This window comes from Adiantum capillus-veneris, chromosome 5 (genome assembly GCF_014529385.1).
Source record: "Adiantum capillus-veneris isolate H3 chromosome 5, ASM1452938v2, whole genome shotgun sequence".
In the NCBI taxonomy this organism is placed as follows: Eukaryota; Viridiplantae; Streptophyta; class Polypodiopsida; order Polypodiales; family Pteridaceae; genus Adiantum; species Adiantum capillus-veneris.
In genome coordinates, this window is record NC_140935.1 from 13575998 (window position 1) to 13582926 (window position 6929).

Genomic DNA, 6929 nt, shown 5'->3' on the forward strand with positions numbered 1-6929 from the left:
ATTCCTTGCTGTGTATAGTCAAAGATCTAGCTTTGATTGGTAAACCTATACTTACATACATATTCTCATATTAGAGTTAAAATCTGGTTCTTACTACCATCTTTTGATAGATTTGACTCTGAGCCAATAAATCCTCTAGTATCTTTTTTGGTTGGTAAGCCGGAAATATCTTCTGGTCTAATGGTTGATACTTTGGATTTCTGCTAATACAACTTCCTGGCATATGGAAAAAATGGATTAATTTAAACTTTTATAGGGCTTGATTGATGTAATTAATGAGCTTGCTTTAACAAAAACTTCAATACTAACTGCTGTATTAAAAACATTTGGGTACAATGAGATTTCTAGCCATTCTGTTTTACTATGGATTGTTGGTTTGTTCTATTTGAAGGGCTCGACCTTGGAGCATATATTAGAATGAATTTACAAAACGGTGCATTGCAAGTTTTTGTCCATACATGTTATTAGCTGAAAGCAGTACATAGAATGTTATGGATTAGTCGACATTTTTTACAGTAAATGGTTATTATTAAAAAAAAACTTTTTTAAAAGAAACATATGGTGTAACTCTAGCAGGAATATGATGTAAAAATAACCTTGATATTTTAATATGTAGGACAGTAGCTAGTCTAATATTTTTTAAGTTTGACATGGATAACAGCTGATAGGTTCTTTGAAGCCTGCCATACATAGCCAAGTCTAACTGAGAATTATATCTTGGCTTAAAAAGGTTTAGCATGCTCCAGTCCGACTTTGATAACACTTGATGATTCTATTGGGATAGTTCTGATACCTCTGTATAAACTCATTTGGAATGATACCTCATTCTTATTATGCTGTACAGTTATGAATCTAAGACTGAGTTGTTTCTGTACAAATCTTTGCCTAGACATCTTTAGCCAATCGTCTTTTGAACGTCTTGTTCCTTGGTGTGTATTTATTAAATTTAAAACGACAACACACACACACACTCATACAAACACACACACAAATACCAACGTTTAGGAAAAATGTGTCTCAGCTTACAATTGTACCGCTTTGAATATTGAAAATGCCACATATTGCCAACCCCCCCCCCCCGTCTCTCTCTCTAACGAATTTTTCCATTAGTGATGTCAAGAGTGGGGAGGTGGCAGATACACACACACACACATGTATATATATGTATGCATGTATGTATATATATGTGTGTGTGTGTGTGTTTGTGTGTGTGTATGCATGCATGTATGTATGTGTGTGTGTGTGTGTGTGTGTGTGTATCCATCTATCTATTTTTATATATATATATATATATATATATATATATAGAGAGAGAGAGAGAGAGAGAGATAGATTGATTGATTGATTATCGTCCTCGGAGGTCAAATATGACCTATGGGACCAACTACAATTATTACAAAGGTAGCTCCATCATATGACTAGTACAACTCAATTGGTTGGTGTAAAGGCTCGACGTGGGAGTACTAGCTTTAAAGGGGGTCATACAAATGGGCACATGAGCCATGTATCCTAAAATGGGAAGGAGGGGGACAAAATGACAACACGAGAAAAAAAAAACATAAGTGGTTACTATTGTCGGTAGCAACAGGGTCTTCTTAGGAGTTTGAAATCCTGAATGAGGGCTCGCCCATCTTGATAGACTGCCCAGTTTCCTTGTTTACGAGCATCATGTATTTTCTTGAGCTCGCTTGCTTTGATTTTGAGTTGGTTTGTAGTTAACTCCTCATCAATCCATAAATTCGTTCCCTTGAGGAGGCGCAATTGGCGTAAAAGCCTCAACCGATCTTCTTTGTCCTTAGGTAAGTGTGCATTACCCAGGTGGCAAGCGTCTGTTTGTGTCGTTGAGCCAAGAGATTGTGTTGGGCTCGATAGTGATTGGCTGCAAGATGTCATTGAGCTTGAGGATCGCTTCTTCGAGAGTCTCCTCGGTGGTACACCATAGTGATGGGAGCCCTCCGATCCTCACTTTAAGACCGAGGGATTCCCGTAGTTGGCGCTCTTGGAGGGAGGCCTTTAACTCGGTGCCAGTCTTTTGTGTGATGCCATCTGTGACTTCTCGGACTTGCTTTTGAACCTTCGTGATGGACTCCACAATAGAGGCTTCAACCTCTCGTGCTTTTGTAAGGAGAGTTTGACTCTCTTCTTCCTTTGTGACCTCAATATTGTGTAAGCATTTCTTGAGGGCTACATTTTCCCTAATGAGCTCTTGGATTTGGGTCTCAAGAGTTGAGATTCTAGCTTCTTGGCGGGCGAAGGAGTCCTTCCTGGGGACAGCAACCACAACAAGAAAACTTTTGCATGCACATGAAGTCGGTGTGCTAGGAGTAGTCGTTGTCGCAAAACTGTGTGAGACTTGGTGCCTGCGGGTCAAATGACCTAGTTCAAAAGCAAAGGAGAGGGAGCTCTCGAAATCCAAGGCGACGGGCTCGAGCTCAACTGAGGCGGCCCACACAGTTTGCTGATGGACACCGTTTGGTGTCATAGTTGAGGCTTGCCGACTGTATTTGCATCTGCAAAGCTAGGAGTCGCCAAGGCTGCAGAGGGTTGGGATGAGCACGGGAGTAGCAGGGACAGCGTGAGGGTATGTGAGGGAGCCCGTGGGAACGCTGCTGGAGCAGCGGATGGTGCGATAGTGGCGGGACAAGGCGACGACATTGCTGGAGCTGTGACGCAGAGCTATTCGGGCTGAAGCTGGAGTAGGGCAACGTTGTAGAGCCGGGGACCCCCCGCAAGATAGCCCCTCGCCTAGGGGGAGGTCAGCGAAGCAGGAGCTGCTAGGGTTACAAAGAGAGAGAGAGAGAGAGAGAGAGAGAGAGAGAGAGAGAGAGAGAGAGAGAGAGAGAGAGAGAGTGAAATCAAGGGTAGGTATGATGATGATGATGATATATATATATATATATATATATATATATATATAAATATATATATAGAGAGAGAGAGAGAGAGAGAGAGAGAGAGAGAGAGAGAGAGAGAGGGGGGGGCGGAGAAGTTAATGAGAAAGAAATATGGAGGCAAGGAGAGGGAGATAGAGAGAGAGGAGTGAAATCAAGGGTAGGTATGATGATGATGATGATATATATATATATATAGAGAGAGAGAGAGAGAGAGAGAGAGAGAGAGAGAGAGAGGGGGGGGGGGGGGGCGGAGAAGTTAATGAGAAAGAAATATGGAGGCAAGGAGAGGGAGATAGAGAGTGTAGGAGAGTGGAGGACAAAGGATAGGGAGGATGAGGGGGGATAAGTGGGATGACTTTGGTGGCCAATGAGGGCGACAGTGGTGGTGCAATGGTGGCTCCTCCTCCCAAAAGGAAGCTCGCTTCAACAAGCTCACTCCATATCCTAACTCCACTACCTCCACTCTTGAACACCCAAAAAGAAATAAATTGTATTTTTATCCAAAGAAAAAGCGCAAGCATTTCTATGACATTTGCCCTCTATGCAAGTCAATTAGGGAATCTCTATGACCTTTGCCTTTTAGGTAAGCCAAGAAGTGAGTTTGTTTCACACTATAAGTGCTCTAATAAAACATCTCAAATTTCTCAAACTCTAATCAAAAAATAATTCATCTCTTTCTCATTTATGTAATTTGTGGGGGGGGGGGGGGGGGGAGGGGCTCGTTCATAAGTGTCACGGGGCTTTCTCGACGGATGGCAAAAATGTAACGTCCCAACCTCCCCCGCTTGGGACTCGATCTCACCACCTCTCGCTTGAGACTCGCGCTCCCTATCCAGCCCGCATGTTGCGCTTGCTTGAAATGCTTGTGAGTGCAGTGCTATAAAAGTCTGCCCCCCTCTGCTGTTTGATCCGACGGCCCAAAGCCTCCCGCCTTGCCAAAAACGCGCCCCTGCCGTAGTTCCCATGAATGACACCCCGTGTCACTTATAAAGAGAGAAGGGGGGGCGGGGGGCAATCGCCAAAACACTAAGAGCCTTGTCGCATGTGCTCATGCTTCCTCACGCAACCACGCTCTAAATCACAAGGGATGTTAATAAGTGCGGCCAAACGGTGGGAAGGGCAAGAAAAAGACTGATTTGAGCTCATGAACACGAATAGATAAACAGACATCCAAACTACATTGGCGCATTACATGGGACAATTTGGACATTATATTAATGTGGAGGTCAGTTTTCAATGGCACGCCCTAGTTTTCCGCGTCGATCCCACAGCTTGATATTCATTGAAGACCCCGTGTCCTGAGGGGCACGTTGGCATCATATTATGTTGTTGTTCACCTGCATTACTGCTCAGCAGAAGCCGGATATTTTTGTGGATTCTGGTGCATTACTGCTCGGGGACTCTTATTACCATCATGCGCTCATGGGTAATCATGCAGCGAATCCTTCAAAGATCTCGACATATCGTTTGTATCTGGTCGTATCTCCAACTACATCAAGAGTATAAGTAGATGCTATTCTGCAGGGATTTTACTGGCTGCTCGCTGAATTAGCAACCTGAATATGGCGCCATCTGGAGGACTTGCGTCGAAGAATTGAGGCTTCCTTCATGAAGCTGGAAGCAATGGACATGCACGGGTGGCAGGCGGAGCAACAGCGTCTCGAGGCCAAAATAGAGGGAGTTTGTCCAGAGCTGGAGTCTATGCACACGAACGTAAGCATCACCCAGGTTGCAGGTGGGTAAGAATGATAATTATGAACGGACGGATGTATATGGTCGTGAAGCAGGAACTAACTACATGAGATACATATTAAGAGAATTGTTTCTTGATGAAATTGGGTAATGCGCTGCAGGTGGGAGTGCTGTTGCAGCAGGTGGAGCAATGGCCATGCTGGGTGCTGCTCTGGCTCCGTTTACATTCGGCATTACCTTACCGTTGGTGGCGGCGGGAGTGGCGCTGGGTGCTGCAGGCGGTCTCACCACCGCGGGTGGACATCTGACGCAGAAGCTCGTGTCCAATACTCGGTCTTCTGCAGAATCTCCATCATGTGATGCACCTGAAGGGTATAAAGCTTATCTCAGACGTGCTCCCTATACAGCAGCAGCTTGACGCGAACCGAATACAAAGCGTCTTGAAGAGGCTTCTCCAGAGCGGAAAGGTTCAAGAAGAACTTTGAGCTGGATGGTCCCCCCAGTTTACTGAGTGAGTAACGGTGAGCTGCGGGAGTGGGTGCAGAAGCAAGGCGTGCATGTCCGTGCTTTCTTGTGTTATGGCGACGAGTAACCTCGTAGGGAAGGCTATCTCAGGCGAGGTCACGGCCGCTGTGCCGCTTCTGAGCATCGGAAATGGCGTATGGGACATCGTGCAACGGGTGCAGAGACTGCAGCAGAGCTGCCACGCTGCCAAGGTGGTCCGCGAAAATCTTCAGCTCATGCAGGATGTTTTTTGTCTCAGCTTCGTGCATCTGCTACTATTGATATAGGCTCTCTTGTACCCCTTGCACGTTAATATTGATGTAGTGCTCCGTCTTTTAAATCTATCTCGTACGAGCCTTCTAATGAGCCTCGATCGTAAATTGTTTTTTGGGAAAATTACCAAAATACCCTCTAATTTGTGGAAATTCCCAAATTACCCTTCAAATTTCAAAAATTCCCAATATACCCTTCATATTTTGTCAAAATTTCCCAAAATGCCTTTCAAATTTTCCAAAATTCCAAAATACCCCGGGTTGTGAGAGTAATCCAAGATAAAAATATATGTACCTTTTCATAAGAAGACTGATTGTCTATAAATACAAGGTACTAAAACTAGAATTTGACCTGGTTATGTAGGCTTTGGAGATGAATTGCTTCATTATTTTTACACATAATTGTCTTTACATAATTGCCATGTAATTTCTTAGGCATTACATGCCAAGCACTAAACAACAGTTCTCCATTGTCAAAGAACAATAAAGATTAGGAATCTTGAGCAATCCAATTGAAATAGATAGAAGGGTATTTTGGGAATTTTTTAAATTTGAGGGGTATTTTTGGAACTTCCACAAATTAGAGGGGTATTTTGGTAATTTTTCCTTGTTTTTTTGCCAAACATGAAGATGAGTTTTTTATGGGAGTTGTTCCTCAGCTCAAAACGATGCTGATATATATTCATATAAAAGTAAAATTCTCTAAATGTGCTGGGAGTCCTTGGTGTTCGAAAACTAGGCTTGTTTGGTGGGCCTTTGCCCTACATTATTTGATAGATTTTGGAGTGCAGTTGGTTACGTGGTTAGTTGGTTATGATTGCTGTCATCTTGGGTTTCGTTGTGGTGACACGAGAAAATGAGTAGAACATATTGATAGGCACTAATAATAGCTCTATTTGGGACTTGATGAGCATTGGGAAGAAGCAAGTTGTGTCCCATAGTGCTCCATATACGAGAAAGGGCTAATTGAATCGAGCAAAAAGGTTGCAACTTAACTTACTTTGGTAGTTGTTTGCAGATTGCACCATTCAACCTAGTAATATCGAGACTATTTAGTCTCTAAATCATGGAACCATCTTTGAGACACCCATCTTATTCTCAATCAAGCGTAGTTAATTTTCCTTTATTTCAATATATAGTTTCACTTGTCAAACTCTGAGAAAAGAAATGCATGTCTTCTTGATATATTGATACGTTGATCGAAATTGAGCATGCACTGGTGAGGAAAACCTATGGCTAAATTAAATTTAAGGGAGCTTTGACAAACTAGAAGACACAGAAAGCATAAACAGACTATAAAAATTGAATTACACTATCGACCTGATAATCGTGAGTGAATCCAATGTGCAAGCTGGGGAACAATTGAGTTAGCTACAAAAAAGCAATGTGAATAGTTAAACATATCGTCTTGCAATGAAACATCACAGATTGAAAATGCAAAGTATACAGTGCACGTCATGCAGAGGTGCCATACAAAAGTACGGTGGAGAGCTGGCATTGTGGTCTCTCCAAAAATTATAAGACACGGAAGCCGTGCCTTGTCCCGTAACGTTTATGTCTTCCGACA

General features: G+C 43.1%; 1 pseudogene; it reads left to right on the forward strand.

Annotated features, from left to right (window-relative positions):
• Nucleotides 1–4457: 4457 nt before the first annotated feature.
• Nucleotides 4458–5071, forward strand: LOC147456894 (uncharacterized; annotated as a pseudogene).
• The last annotated feature ends 1858 nt before the right edge of the window (nt 5072–6929 follow it).